Raw genomic sequence first — 16,154 nt, forward strand, 5'->3', positions numbered from 1 at the left:
CTAGACAGAAAACAACAGGAAATCCTGCATTAAAAATGCTGACAATGCTACTTCTGCTAGACACAAAAGACAGCTGAAGCTGACAGAGCAGAGATTACACTGCCAATACAAAGAAGTGATATTACCCTGAAAGTTAGTAATTTCTATCTCCATACAACATCCGTGAAGTTAGTAACAAGTCAACTATAACCAGTACATGTTAAGGTTTCTTATCTAATACCATGCACTTTGATCCTTTACTACAATACCAGCTCATTCACCATGAACTCCAAAATGTTAATCCTGATCTTATTCAATCATGTTTTGATCAATGATTAAAAATACCAATCTGATGCTATTTTTGAGTTATTTTCATTTTTAACACAAACATGTTGGCCTGGCCCAAGGGCAACAATTTAAAGGTGAAGAACAAAAGCACTCGGATCTTTAGCCAAGAAAATTTCCATAAATAGGTATTTCGGGTAACCAGCTACAGAGATCATACCTTCACTGTTGCACACCTGCAATAGACCTAACACAGCTGATAAAAAGCGTAAGTTTTTTAATCAGATTACTTTCAGATAAAAGTATCAGCATGAATGTTGAAACAAGACCTTCCACCAGCCATTTCCATTCTTTAACAGATCACAAGGACTTTCTGATGCTTTTATTTTGTAGTGTAATAATTGTCTTATTATAGTAATCTCTCATTCATAATCTGCACAAAGAAGGGGTTGTACCACTGACATTAACAAGTGCAGGACTGGTACCCTAAGAAATGAAAAAGTGCCCACAGGTCATTCCTTGACAAGAGAATTTTATGCCTCAGCTTTGTCACATGTAGTGGAACAGAAACCTACCTTTAAGAAACACATGACTACTCATTGTTATTTAATGAAAATGTAATGGCATTTAAAACAATGTTCAATTAAAATTACAGTATTTTCACACAGGAATTTTTTTTTCTAGAAAGAGACAGCTGTGAAAATAAGTACAAGTTCCCCACAACATAGATGACATACCGCGAGCATCACAGCGACATTTGAAATTCCCTTTATCTCTCCCTTTGATTACTACTCCTGCCAAATTAAGATGTGCCCTGAAAACAAAACTGGATTCTTTCTCACTTGCGTATCATTGCTGATAATAATAGTATTTAACAACTACTCAGCATATTCATTCTGGAAGATGGCCATGCACCGTAACACAGCAGGATTGGCTCAAAAAGGTGCTAGTCTTAATTCCTTGGATTATGTGTTAAAACAGAATAAAATCCAGTAGGAATCAAAACAGTTCTTTGAGAGAATGAAAATATTATATGGAATCACAAAATCTGGTATTACAGCACTATACAAACAAAAGAAATCAAAACCAAGAAAATGTCTCTGCACATTCATTTTCCGGATCACAACTATGTTACTTCTAAACTAAAAGACTACATGGATAACATATATAACATACAGAAATATAGAATAATGACAAACAACTGTCCTCATGCTGTGCCCAATGTCTAGGTTTGCAAAACTTGATCTCCCTCTAGACAGTGTTCAACAACTTTTTTAAATTAAGTAGTCTACCACTTTGACTTATTCATGAAACCTTCCAGGTTCTGCATAAATCAGATATACCTACATGCAAACACAAGTCATACACAAGTTTTACTGTATGTACTAGCATATCTAATAGAAAACAATCAATTAATAACAGCTCACGAGCATATATTTATACTAAACATTTTTTCCCAATTCCACTAAGATTCTTTATGAATTTCTCATACGCAATTTAGAAAAAATCAGGAAAGACTGCCAGCACCACTAAGAAGGAAATCCACAGCCTTGATTACTGAAGGCAACATTTTGCTTCAAGGTATTTCATTTATTATATAAAATAGAATAAATGCATTGTTTCTCCTATTTCAATTTTATCACTGGAAGGAATGCAGTGGCACTGCCAGGAACATCATCTGGGGCCTCATGACTGAAGACCCCACCAACCCTGAAGCAAAACTCTATTACTGAAGAACCTGTGCCACATCCTGTAAAAAAAATAAAAAAAGCAGGAGCAGTCCTTTGTCTCTCAGAGCTGTACTTCATGCAGCAAGGAGAACATAGACAGGCTGTTCCCTTCTCAGCCCAGCAAATCTACGCCGAGCAGCACTTTGTGCACAATAGACAATGACAACATCTGTGTGAGATCGGAAAGAACTGCAACTACCCACATCTGCAAAATGAGAAAAAAAGGAAACAACATCAAATGACATCTTCTGTAAATAAGAATAGACCTTACATCATGTCAAAGGATAACTGTTTCACATTACTAGCACCTAGTTGTCTTGCAAATTCATGATAAAATTTTGATTGTGGCTTGAGGAAGGGATCACAGGAGTCTTGAAGAGTTAAACTGCAACAAGTACATAGACAGCTCTGTGCTCTGCTGGGCTGTTTTACTTTATCTTACCTTCCCAGAAACCTCACTGCTTTTATCCATTTGTTAAAAGATACCATGAACAATATTACACAAAACTCAGGCTTTCTTAGGCATGCATTTTATTTCACCAATACTCAAGCATGCCAAACGTAAAAAAATGTAAGGTCCTCAAAGCATTGGTGTCACGGCCACATTTAGACATCTTAAATGACTTTATAAATCCAAATGGACCGTCAAACAACAGTATGGCATGCAGCCAAATACCCAGAGATTTAAGCTCAACTGACACAGAGTGACTGACACACACTCAGGCACACTGGGACATTTGGGCTTTTGTGATAACAACAGATAGTAGTCCCACTGTTTCAGATAGTATATAAATTTCCAGCTCTGTCAATGCAGCATGCATCCGTGCACAGTTTGCTTTATGTATAAGGCTTTGTATTTTTTATTCACTGCATTGACCACACAATCAATTAATGTCCAATTTAAAACTAATGAATCCCATATACAAGATTGGTTTTTTACTAAGGAGACAACACTTCAAAGCATTTCTCTGTGAGGACAGCCCTCTTGCAGCACAAAAATGCTGCAAGAACAAATACAGAAGCACGATAAACAAATCCCTCTCTTTTAATAAATTTTAATTCTCTGAATAATAGATTCACTAGCCTGAGTATGCCCTCTCTTGTAATTGTTAACTTTTTTTATTTCAAGGGTCAGAAAATGTGCTACCTGTGTAACAGAACTGTGTGCTACAGTTTAAACCCCGATTACGTAACAGTAGAAGGGGTTTTTAGTTGTAGGTGGTGTGCTTTTTTTTTTTTTAAATAAAGACTATTGTAAGGTGCCTGCATGACTATTTTCAAGAACAATACTGGTACAAGAAATAGTACAATAACACTCATGACTGCAGTGACATGTGCAAAGAGTTACTCCACAGACAAATGAATTACCAGCACTGAAGTCTCACTGATGCAGGCTTTTAAAGTGATAATGAAGGTGAAGGAATACTAGCTGTATAAGCAAAGACATAAAAGCAAACTCTGCCTTTCTGCTTATGACATACCATGAATTACCACAACATTAAAAAGTTGGAACTTTTTCCTCCGCATAGAAATACAATCCATAATAAAGCATCAAATGAATTAAAGTATTCACACTATTCTAACTCAGAAGAGCAAACGTCCGCCTTTCCCCCATGCAAAACGCTACTTAAATAACATACAAAAAACCCTACATTCCCAATTCCGTGAAACAACCAAGTACAATAAACTCAATTTCTTATTCTATTGTAGGCCTCACAGTTTAATTGCACAGTATTAAGTCTTCAGCTAGATTTTGTTGCCTTGTTTACACACCAAGAGTTTAAGGTGACTGCTTTTAGTAAGCTCCTAACGAGGAAAAGAGGAGGAAAAAAACCCTTCAGCCACTTCCTGGCTACAACTGCACATATTAAAAAAAATCCAAGCCTAGTGAAAAAGCACATGTAACATCCAGTTAATGTGCACATAAGATGAAATCTACTGCAGATCAAACCAAATCAACATAATTTTAGTAAGGTCAAATAATTAATGGTAAGGTTCCCCAAGACAAATGAGCCAACCCAACAGCTGGCCACTGCCGCCGGGGAGGGCCCGTTCCCCCTCTGCTCCCAGCACCGCACTCCTTCCACTGCTTTTACGCCAGGGCCAGATGACCCATCCGTGAGCTGATTCAACTCACTAAGCTATCAGAAAACTAACACATAAAAGGAAAGTAAGCAATGAGTAGTGTAGGGAATGTAGAAAAAACATCCCTTTGACCAGCAAGTAGTTGTGAATCAACTCCCTCATCTCATGATCTTACCACAGGGGCACTTCATGGTAAGGCTGGAGCTGAATCAACAGCAGGACTGAAGGGGGAAGGTCACTCTCCTTCAGTTATTTTGAGTGGTCTGGTATTCGTCTGAATGCCCAGTGTGCCAATTGAACTCACCAAAATGGCAGAAGACAAACCCAACAAAAATGAGGAAAGAAGAAAAAAAGATTTCTGAAAGGTTCTTAAGACAAACCAGTACAAGGCACTCAGCTGTGAGCCAGAGCCAGCTCAAGAAAGGCAGGAGGAGAGGAAAGAGCTGGGGCAAGCAGGAGGGGAGGGCACACCACCTCCTCCCCCAGGTAAAGGGAGGCTGCCAACCTCTATCCTGAAATAGTATCATGCATCAGTTACATTCAACAGTGTTAATACCACGTAGGAGATTGACTTAAGCAAATACAGTTGAAGAACTTAATGAGTCTACAAAGGCAAAATACCTAGATTCACAATAAACAGTTGGGTCTACTCTGTATACAGATTTTTAATTGACAATTTATCAGTTTATTACTGACAAAACATGCTGCATCTTGCTAGCAAGAGGCATGTTTGTATTAAAAACATAACACAGCAAGTTCGTGTTTGTCCTGATAGAACTGATTTCCCCTCAGAACCTGTTCTTTTGTTGTATGCCTCTTGGATTAACAAGGATCATTAAGCTAGTATTGAAAACAATAACATAAATCAGTTTTCATCAGGTCTTATTGTTACAAGCAGCTGTTAGTTCAGCTAGAATTCACTGCTGTGAAGTCTGGTTGGAATGATAAAAACAGAAATAGATCAAGAAATTATGCATTTTTAAAAGCACTGCCTCACTCTCAGACATGCCCAGCATCCAGAAGGAAGACTGACAGCCATTCCTTTGATCCAATAACCATTTTTTATGCAAGCTACCATGCTCCCTGGGAAAAGAATATTCAAGTACTTCAAAGCCAAAAACAGACACCATATTAGCTATTCAGCCCTCTTGTACAAGATTATAGAATTTTACTGGTTATCAGGGTATTTAGCCAGACTTAAGTTTTTGACTGCGGTTTCTGTAAGTACCATTAGCGAGAAGAGCAGCAGCTGCCCCACGCCGCACCAGGGCACGTGCGGCAGCTGGCATGGCAGGACAGCAGCCAGGTGCCACTCTGAAGCATCTGAAATACCACTGCCAGCTCATCACTGCAAATTCCTGGCTACAGCACGTCTTCCTGAAAGGCCTTACCTTATTGCAGAAGTACAGTCAGCCGAAGGCAGCATCCACCATTTCCTTCAGTATATTATTTAAATTGAGTACTCACACTTGTCATTAAAACATTCTTCCACGTTTTTCACGTGCTGTTGTCTACTACATCTTTCAGTACCCTGGTTCTGGATATGTGGTTTCCCACTAGATTAAATAATTTTCTAGAGCCTCAGCATTGTACCAAAATAATTTTTCAATTTTCTTTTTGATATGCTAAACAAATTGAAACATGACAGCCTCTCATCCAAAACACATCTAAATAGCATAGTTTATTAACACAACCTCACATGCAAAACCTTCCTGTCATGGAGGAAATGAGACTGATAAAGAGCAGAAGCCACACCTCAATCTATTTCAGGGCATGAATTGTTTAGCATAACCATGGCTTTACCTGCATAAGCATGCCACTAACAGAATGGCTATGGTTGTAAATGGTAATTACTGGCACTACCAGGTGGCAAAATTTAAGAGTATACTCCAGCTCTAAGGCATTTTTGCTATCCTCTAAATATTTCTGCACATCTTTTCAGCATTTCTTTCAACAACTTTAAAACATATATAGAAGGACTGCATCAACTGTCTCACATAAGAAATAAAACCTTTGACATAATAAATGGCTAAAGCAATCAATGATCTGTTTGGCTCTGTTGTGATATTTTGTGAGGAACGTAATTTATAAATATAAGTTTTCTTGCAATACAGGCACATTCAGCTCATACCTGGCATGTCCCACCCACCAGCGAACACTAGCATTTTCCTTAAAATTCACTATTAACTTGTTCTATCAAGTCTGCAGCACACAAAAGCTTTAATCTGATTCAAAAGCAGTTTCACAACTCTGCATCACAGAATTATTTGTGGTGTGACCCACAAAGATTAAAATGGAGAAAAAAAAAATCCCCTATCTACAAATGGTAACTTAATTCAGAGAAAAATGAAAATCATGAAGAAAAAAATGCTCTGCTGTAATACGGATGAACAATTAAGTGAACAAAACCAGATCAATTCAATGGATTCAAAAAAAAGGAAAATAAATGTCTATGCAAAAATGCAATATATAATGTGAGATAGCTTCTCACTTTCTGAAAATTTCAAAGCAATTAAGTCCCCAGCAGTTCACAGCCCTGCTTGTTTCTTTAGCACCAAATGCCAGCTGATGCCTTTCATTAGGCAGGCTTCTCTCTCGCCATTCAATTACTTTACTGATCCTTCTGCCTCTTCAAGAGCCTACTTTTCCAGCAGACACCTGCATCATGCCAGGGGAAGAGAAGGTCAGCTGCTGCCATTAGGCTCTACTAGCTCACTGCAGCCTCCTAAAACTACGTTACACTTTGTGACTTGTACGTTACTATATTCATTGCAGTTCCACATACAGCTACAGAGCTTTTGCAGAAACTTAAGTAGAAATTGGTTTTAAATAAGGCTGCTGCTTTTAAGGGGCTTCAGGGATCCAGCATAAGCACAAAAGCTTGTTAATACTAGTGCTTAGTATCTGAGATCCCAGCTCTTTCTCCATATTCAAGAAAATCTTATGACTCAGCTTCTTTCCCTGGTGTGCTGTTTAGAGTTACCCCACCCATTCATTTCCCCACAAACCTTACTGCTATACTGCAATATGGTATACAGACAAGCATGTAAATGCCTCACCCATTCCTTGGTAAGTATGTTTAAAAAAAAATAATAATCACAAGTTTCACCACCAAAAGCAGCTACTCTCTCTAACACACTGCTCACAAAAAAAGAACTTACTTCAAGCTTCGAGAAAAGTTGTCAGACAATATGCCCACTTCTGGCCAGGTTGAAGCTCAAATAATTTTCTCATAACCTGGCATCACAGTCAATCCCCGGCTGGCTCAGATGCCTTTACCGCATCATCACAAAACCCAGAATATTTGTTACATGACAAAAAATGCTGCAATTATGTACATGCCATTCTACCCACCCCTGCAAGCAAAAATGCAAAGCAAAAGAGTCTCCTTTGTAACTATTTCTGCTCCTTGGTATATATTATTCCCATTCCTTTCCAGAGGTTTTCTCTTTGCATCAGATTTCTGATATACATCTAAGGGTTAATTTTGAGAGCGAAGAAGTGGCAAAAGGGGAGGCAGAAAGTACACTGCAGTTTAATCTCTGACTTCATTTCACATAGTGCAATATGGTCTACAGTTAACGTGTTCCAATAACTAAAGACAGCTGCATGAGTATCAGAAACCACACAGGCAAAGGACAGGAAACCCCACTACCACCGCAACATCAGCATTTAGTTTTAACCAGAAAGCCGGTCCAATGGACAGAGGGAAAATAGATTATCTAAACCAAATTAGTTACGTAAGGAAGGAAGATGAGAATCGTACGTACTAGCACAAGATAGGAAGGGAAATGCATGTGCGCTTTTTGGGCGTTTTGTTTTGAAGAGAAGTTGAGAACAATTAAACTGAGAGAATGGTCCTGGGATTGCTCCAGGTGCAATCCTCTAAGGTGCAATTTTCTTTGAAGAATATTCTCTCAATAAACAAAAACACAGACACTCAGTAAAGCCATTCTCTAGAAGCACAAGTAACAAAGCCAGGAAAAAAAATTCAAAATGGATAAAGTATTTACCCAAATAAGAAACATGTCATAGTACTACTTTAAAAATAACATTTAAGAAGATCAACAGTATTTTTCCCATGGTTCCTTTACTTCCTTTGGAGACCAAATTCTGTGGACTGCTAGAAATTTCCAACATTCAACCTAAGTTTATCCAAGTTCAACACATCATAGCTCTTCATCTAACTTATCTGAAGAACAAGAGATCTTTAATAAACATAGCTTACAAAGGAAGAAGATCACTTAAGGAACGACAACATTAAAGCATGAAGTTAATGGGCTATAAACAGTGATCCCGATATAGCTCAGGAACATCCTAAAAACACTGACTTAAGAACTGGGAAGATATATCAAGGAGTATCCATCTTTCCTAACTGATTACTACTGGCCCCTACCATAGACAGAAAAAAACAAACTAAAGCAGACTAAGACATCAGTCTCTGCTTTGACATATTACACCTGTGAAGGCTTCCCTTCCAAAATAATCAATGTGGGAGTTCACAATTAAAGACTATTTACATTAGACTACTGTACTATTCACCTCAGTTCCAACAGCCCTTTACAAACTAGCTGAGATGACATGCAATCAAGCATAGTGTAGTGTCTCTGGGTTTTTTGCATTAGCTTGACATAACTGGGGCTGAAACCCAAAACAAACAGGCACAGCAAGCTGCACTGCAAAAAGATGTCGAGTCAACTGGTCAAACTCCTGAGAGGTGACTCTGAGACCACAGATGACTCCTCAATTCTGCCATTTTTACCTCTATTGAGAGATCTCATTGGCGTGACACAAAGATTAAAATGTAAATTATTCTGAGATCAGCCCTTATGAATCCAAGTTGATTCTTGCTACAGGAAACCAAAAGAACTTGGCACATTATTCAATGATTACATATCTCCTCTGCGAAAGGGAGTTCCTGACAAATAACCTATGGGAGTTATGTACTGAGTCACAGAGAAAGCAGGAGAGGGCAATCAATAAACAACTCAGAATCATGACCCCACCATTACACTGAATATCTTCCTTCTAGTTCATTACATCCTCCATCAGTAAAGGGAAATAGTTGTTCAGTTAATTTTTTTTCCTTAAAGTATCTCTTACCTAGTACTAGGAGCTATTGAACAGGCAATACCTGAGCTGATCCATAAGGTCATTATCCATTTGATGAATCTGCTTTCTGTCGAAATATTTCTTTGCCATGGTCCCTGGCACTTAAAACACAGTTCTGATGACAATACAAAGGGTTTACTGACACAGCTCTGTTGGTAAATCCTACTAGAGCAGACACAGCTTATATTAGTAAAAAACACAACCTCTGATCATGATAACTGCAACTGTGCTAGGACTTTACTGGTTAAGTACCTTTATAAAGAGTGCTCTTTCCTTCACACTGCCAACCAACATCAGAACTACCATAAATCAAGTGTCCAAATTTCCCAAGCAAGCTGCGTGGAGGTATCTTTTAGTATGGAAGTTTCACCGAGCTTATTCTCAGATCAAAATCCCTGCTTCCTCTTGAGTACTCTCTACCAAGGACAATGTTCCCTGTGGGAAAACAGCGCGAAGATGAGCAAAATCAGAGACTGGCCAGGAGCCTAAATACTCCAGATCAAAAATTAGTTTCATGGGCATCACTTGAAACAAGAAAAAAAAAAAAAATCAATACATTACAGGCCAGAACACATCTGTGATATTCAGATGTACATCTATCTCATTGCTACCAAGACACCAGTGTGTTTGTAAGAAATAAACTTATGAGAAGTAGCTGGCTGAAATTTAGCCTGAACAAGACTGTCAAGGGTTCAGGAAAGAGAAAATACATTGATAATATTATCCCTCTTTTCAACTGAACTAGGAGTCACTACTGAATTGATGATCAAACCGTGTGCCATGATAATAAAAAATAAACAAACAAGGAAACAAAACCTTAAAGGATAATTCACTCCATTCTCCCAAGAAAAGAACCAGCCACAGCGATACAGAAATTCCACATAAATAATTTCACGATCACAATATACCTCAAGCAGCTATAAAAAAACCCTGTCCTTTACACAGTTCCCTCAAACAACCTCTGTTTCTCCTGTCAGTTACATGTTTGGTCTAAATCTTCAAAGTCACTAATGGATTTGATTTCTGATACATAAACCACATTGGACCTCAACTGCCAAGACAGGTGTGTTCCTTTGGGGCAAGGCAGATCACAGAGCATAGAAAGACATATTTAAGGGCAGAGATGATGCATACCAGGGTTAGGAGAACTATCCATGGCACAAACCTTCAGGAGAGATGAGACGAGAGCCAGAACTTTTAACACCATGCCATTGTATTTTCATTTGTAGCAAATATTTTGAGACAGACAGAAAGGAGTTTCAACTTAATCCTGAACTCTACTTCATGCTACAAAATGCGCTGCAGCATAGGAATCAAGAAGAGGGAATGATCTAGATTGCCCCCCAAAACACATCCAAGCTCTTGCCATGCCAATCTAAGAGTCCTTTTGATGACTGACAAGACACCAGCCCAAAGACTTAAAATAGAGCAGGACACAGGCAGCGTACACATTCTGAAAAGCCAGATATTCCTGCAAAACCCATGTGAAAGTCCTTTTCCCTCCTGACACCACCCAAGAGTTCCAGTTACTGAAAGTTACTTGTACATTACATGGGAATAGAATAGAAACAACATGCCAAATGCCTGTGGTGATCCATCAGATATACATACATGCTACTTTTCATCTGTCTTTCCCTTTTGGGGACACTTGAGTTAGCTTTCCAGGTAGACCCCATCACAGCAAGTGAACTTCTCTGCTTCCATCAGAGTTAACAAATACAATAAAATACCAACCTTGGGACAGGCAAGTAGAAGGCCCTTATAAAAAGTTTAACATTTACATTTATTCCAGCCAAAACTCACAAGAAAATACCTTACAGTTCCTGCTTGCTAGAACTAAGACAAGTTGCCCTGAGTTTCAAAAAGCATTTTTGCGTAAAAATAAAGGGGGGGGGGGGGATACCACAGCAGAAAGGTACCTTTCCAAAAGGAAGACTTCCCAACTGATCTTACTTCAAAGTGGCTAGCAATAGCTGTTACAGATGTGATCCTCCAAGGTAGAACAGCCCACAGGGTTCACAAAACGTACTGAAAACCAGCACTGTTGCTATTTTCTTTATAGGAGTCAGCATCTCTCCTGCAACACACCTAGAGGTCCACAAACCAAAAGTGTTTGAGAGCAACCAGTCTAGAGACAGTAAGTAAAAAATGAGGCATGTAACAAGAAGTGACTAATATTAGGCCAACTAACACAGTGGAAAAACTGAAGCATCTCTGAGGGACAGTTCCCTTATCTGATCTGCTACAAAGAGTTGGACTGGAAAAAGGAACTATCAAATTGTTTCGCAATACTAAAACAAGAGCTCCCAACTTTCCTCTAATGCAATTACTGTGTAATGCTACCAAGATAAACTTGAACACTACCAGAAGAAGTTATCATCTCTAAAAGTTTACCCAAGGAATGATCACACATCATCTCTGTAACTACTGAAAAAATCATTCCAAAGGACAGCAGATCTTCCAAAGGGCTGACACCAAGCTCAGGTGGAAATGCTTGCATTTTAGCTGACACTTACACTCCTGCATTGTGTATTATTAATTATTTCAGCTACATCAGTATCCTGTCAAACCCTTCTCTTCCTTAGAGCTACATGGAAAAAAAACACCAACCTTTGAAATTGTTAATTGGTGCACCAGCTTAACACTAATTTTATTTAAATAAGGGATTATAAAAATTACTTTGAGAGGAGTTTACAACAGTATAATGTCATTGCTTTCTACATCACCAAGAGGCTTCAATGAAACAAGAGCTCTTAAATCAAACAATCAAATACTCTAGAAATAAAAATTTGCAGCTATCAAAATTCACAGCCTTGGTAAACTCTGAAGTTATTCAAAAGCTTTAATTGTTTCCAAAGGAAAAATCTTTTCTATGCTAAAAGACTTGCTCTAATTACAAAGGCGAGCCAAAAGAAATAATTCTCAAAAAAAAAATTCTATACTGTAGTTCCATTTTCAACAACAAAAGTAATCAACGTATTAGGAAAATGCTAAATTTAAGAAGGAGAAGGTAAGATTATGCTTTCAAGACTCTAGTTTAAAACTATAACCTAAGGCTTGACTGCAGTCAAAATGGTTATAAATTCAGCAAGATCATCTGCAATGGTATCTTTAAAGTTCCTGAAAATAACAAAAATAAAATGCATGCAGTGACAATTTTGGAATCTGATCAACTATCCATTAGATACAGAAGTAAATGAGGGGACTTCACAGAATTCAGATATCTATTAAAATACTTTTTTTCACTAAGTCAGACAAGATTTAAATAAACAATGTCTAGCTCCTAAAAATACAGATTTTAATTTTCCCATTCACAATCATTTTAAAATTAGTTTAGTTTGGTTGTCTAATTTAGGGACTTGATGAAAGTCCAGATTTTCTAGTTTTGGTATAAATCTCAGAGGCATGAATCCACAACACTGGAAGTTAGAGTACCATAATAAATAGAAGTGACAAGTTGTAGAAATTTCTGCTGTACTTACTAAGACTTCTCAATGCTTGTAAGTAATTCTGAAAGTTAAAAATAACCCATTTAGATTCTTCACTTCTGGCCAACAATCCTTCTCCTTGCTCACTAAAGAGCTCAAGAATGGCTAATTCTGAAACACAGATTTGACATTTCTTCCTAGATTTGATACTGTTAAGTCCTCAACCTGTGTAAACACAAGAGGGGCGACTGCCAATGCCAGAAGGAGAGCAGAACTACTCCTCAGACTCCACTCCAACTCAACTGCAGCACCGCTGAGACCTTATTCAGTGCAGTTCCTAAGGGAAGCAAAAAGCCTTGCATGGTCAGTCTCAAAGGAAAAAACATAATCCATCTTCTGTTGGATGTGCACTATAAATCCATGCCTACATTGCTGTTAACATTTTTTATACATATGCACACACGCATATATACATATAAGATCCCAAATGAGAAGGAAAGCTCACTAAACAGAGTAAATTTCTCTTCTCTAGATAAAAATGTACATATACAGGCAGGTAGGAAGGAATAAGTACAGTCACCAGTTAGAAAGCTGGGGGGTTGGGGACTGTTTTTTCCAAGTTAAAGGAATGAAGAAAACTGACATGCAATTCTTTCACAGAATTTAAAAATTCCAATACATTCAATAAATTTGTCATCACACACAAATGCCCTGAAGTTTTTGTGACTTTTTTGGAAAATATTCCGTAACCCTGAAATAAAGAGGCTCTTTTGGATCTAAGGATGTTAATCCCCTCACCATAACACATGGGTTAAGAGTAACACCAGTCAGACTGCACAGTTATGCCAGGACTCTGCCCAAAATGCTCTCTGAATGGATGCAGTTCCTAGCAGAGAAACTGTTTACTCCAGCTCCACCCTATTACAGAGTTAGCAGTTTAAATATTGCTCAATGTCAATTACAGATGTAAAACGGAACTATGTTAGTCAATACTGATGAGTCAATATACTGCTTTTCTTAGAGGTTACAAATCTAAATAATCACATCCAGAAGAGCACTTGTTTAGAAAACTTAGAATATTTTCAAGAAGCTTCCTTTGCTGTCGATCATTATCTGTTAAATCCATGGAAAAAGACTATTTGACCTGGTCACTGGAGCTTGTGTTTGCTTTCAAACCATGTTTTAAGACAAACTGAATTTCTCATGTTCAAATAGCAAGGCCCTCAAGTCCAACACCCAAGACTTCAAGATTTAAGGTTTTCTAATTATCTTGATTATTTTAGTTTTCCTCAACTGCACTTTTTTTTTTTTAAAGAAGCCTTCATTCATTCCACTGACAAACTATACCAGACTACAAAAAAAAGATGAGTTTTCCATAGGAGTTTTTCCTTATTTGATTTTGAAGTTGGAAAGCATGCAATGAGGCCGAGGACAGCAAAACTAGGTCCCTCAGTCAAGTACTGTCCTGGACAGCAGAATTCCACCCCAAATATTCCTTTCTCACTAGGTAACACATAACCCAGGTGCCTAACATGTGGTCACCACTTAAGTGCCCATCCTATTCTGGGAGCCCAAAATGAGATTCTGAGACTAACAACTAATACGATGGCAGCAATTCAGGTGCCCGAATGATGAATGCCGCTGCAAATGCACTAGAACAGCACAGCTGATCTCCAACTGCCCCTTCAGAAAATCACAAACCTCCTGCCTTTGGCAGATGCCTTGGAGCATCTAAAATAATACTAGATATCTATGTTTAGGCAACGGAACCTCACATCATGAATGGATGCCACTGGAAAAAAAAAACTTTGGAAGCATAAGCTCTCAAGTGGTCCACCAGACAACAGGCACTCAAACACAGGAGAAAATTTTCTGTGCTTAAGCATCATTACCTGAAGAAAAGGGGGAGAATCACCATGCTGCTGAAGAACACTGTGCAATGTACTTTCATTAGTATCTGTGAACCAATGAAAAACCCACAAGAACCTGAATCCTCCTGTGTTCAGAGAACTGAGTTTTATGCAATAAAGCAAAAGACCAAATACTACATTGCGACTAAACAAGTATGTGCAAAGGGTGCCCCTTCACTGAACATTCTCCTGTGCGCTGACGGAACAAAAGGTCCTGCTGAAAAAAACCTCAAGACAATCACATAATCAACCTTCTTGTACCAAATCAGTATAAGCAAATTAGGTTCTGAATATTTGTTAACTTTAGAGAGATTAACTCGACTTTCTCAACACTTTTCTGATCTAGTACTGAGCATATACAAAGTCTTTATCAAGAACCGTGCCTCAACTCCCTCCCCTATGAGGTATCTCTTTAAATTCCCCCGTAAAGTTTCTCCATCACTAACAATCTCCAGTCAGAAGAAACTTAGGACTTGAATAGCAGGTGTTACAGGTTAGAAGAACAATGCATTCATAAACTGTGTGGGAGAGACTTCTCAGTGCTCACCTGTGTTACACTCAGTGCATGTCTCTATCACTAAGGTCTCATTTAGGTAGAATAAAACCCCCTACATTTTCTTTTCTACAATCTTACTTCTCTGGAACAAACTTTTCTTTTGCTTTTTCTTTGTCTATACACGATAGTCAATAAAGTCAAAATGTTATATGCTGGTTAATTTTATAAACCATTACAATACATCAGGCAAAAATAAAAAATCTTTTGACATATATTAGAAGGAATATCATCTGCCAAAGCAGTCAGGGGCATGCTTCACACATAACAGTCAAAGTAAAATATAATGACACAAGTGACTTTTGCCTCATTTCTACAACTGTAGCAAAAACTCTTGAAACTGCTTACCCAGAAGAAGAGATCAGAGACTCCATTGCAGCAGGATGCTGTGAATGTGTTCTATCAGCACACACATCTACCGCACCATACAAGATGCTACTGATAATTCAATGTCTACGTGGTTTTTTTTAAAGCAACCTCCTCAGCAGATGAGCTCGGAGCTGGCATGGCTCTGAACAAATACTTGAAAAAAGGTATTCATCCATGGTAAGCCTTCCCAGGTGAGCTCTTGGCCAGTGGAGTAAAGAGAAAAACAATAGGGAAAGTCACACAGCCGGCTTCGGCCTGGCAAAATCCGAAGCGGCACCAGACACGGTAAGTCGGAGAGGGCTTCCACAACTGTCTGTTCAACAGGCTTTCTTCGTATTCCTGTGCACTAGCATGCTATACTTAAAAGTCAGTAAATAAAACAATAAAAACTTTTCAGAAAGGTATTTTTTCAGATGTCAGCTGTTTGCTTGGGCACCTCTAGCAGCCAGAAAAAGATCATGCATTCCACATTTCTGGGAACACTTCTCAATTTTTTCATTGTATGTTTTAACACAGATAACTTCAAAGGAGGTACGGCATTTCACACACACGAATGACTGAACATTAAGCACTTCTCTCGCAATCACGCGTATTCAACTCCCTGAAAAGCTGACATATTAATTTAATTTATAGCCAAGTTCTATCTTAGCTATTTTTAAGTGTCACATTTCACATCTTGCAGGGTTTGCAGTTAAACTTTTAG

The sequence above is a fragment of the Gavia stellata genome, chromosome 11 (assembly GCF_030936135.1).
Source record: "Gavia stellata isolate bGavSte3 chromosome 11, bGavSte3.hap2, whole genome shotgun sequence".
In the NCBI taxonomy this organism is placed as follows: Eukaryota; Metazoa; Chordata; class Aves; order Gaviiformes; family Gaviidae; genus Gavia; species Gavia stellata.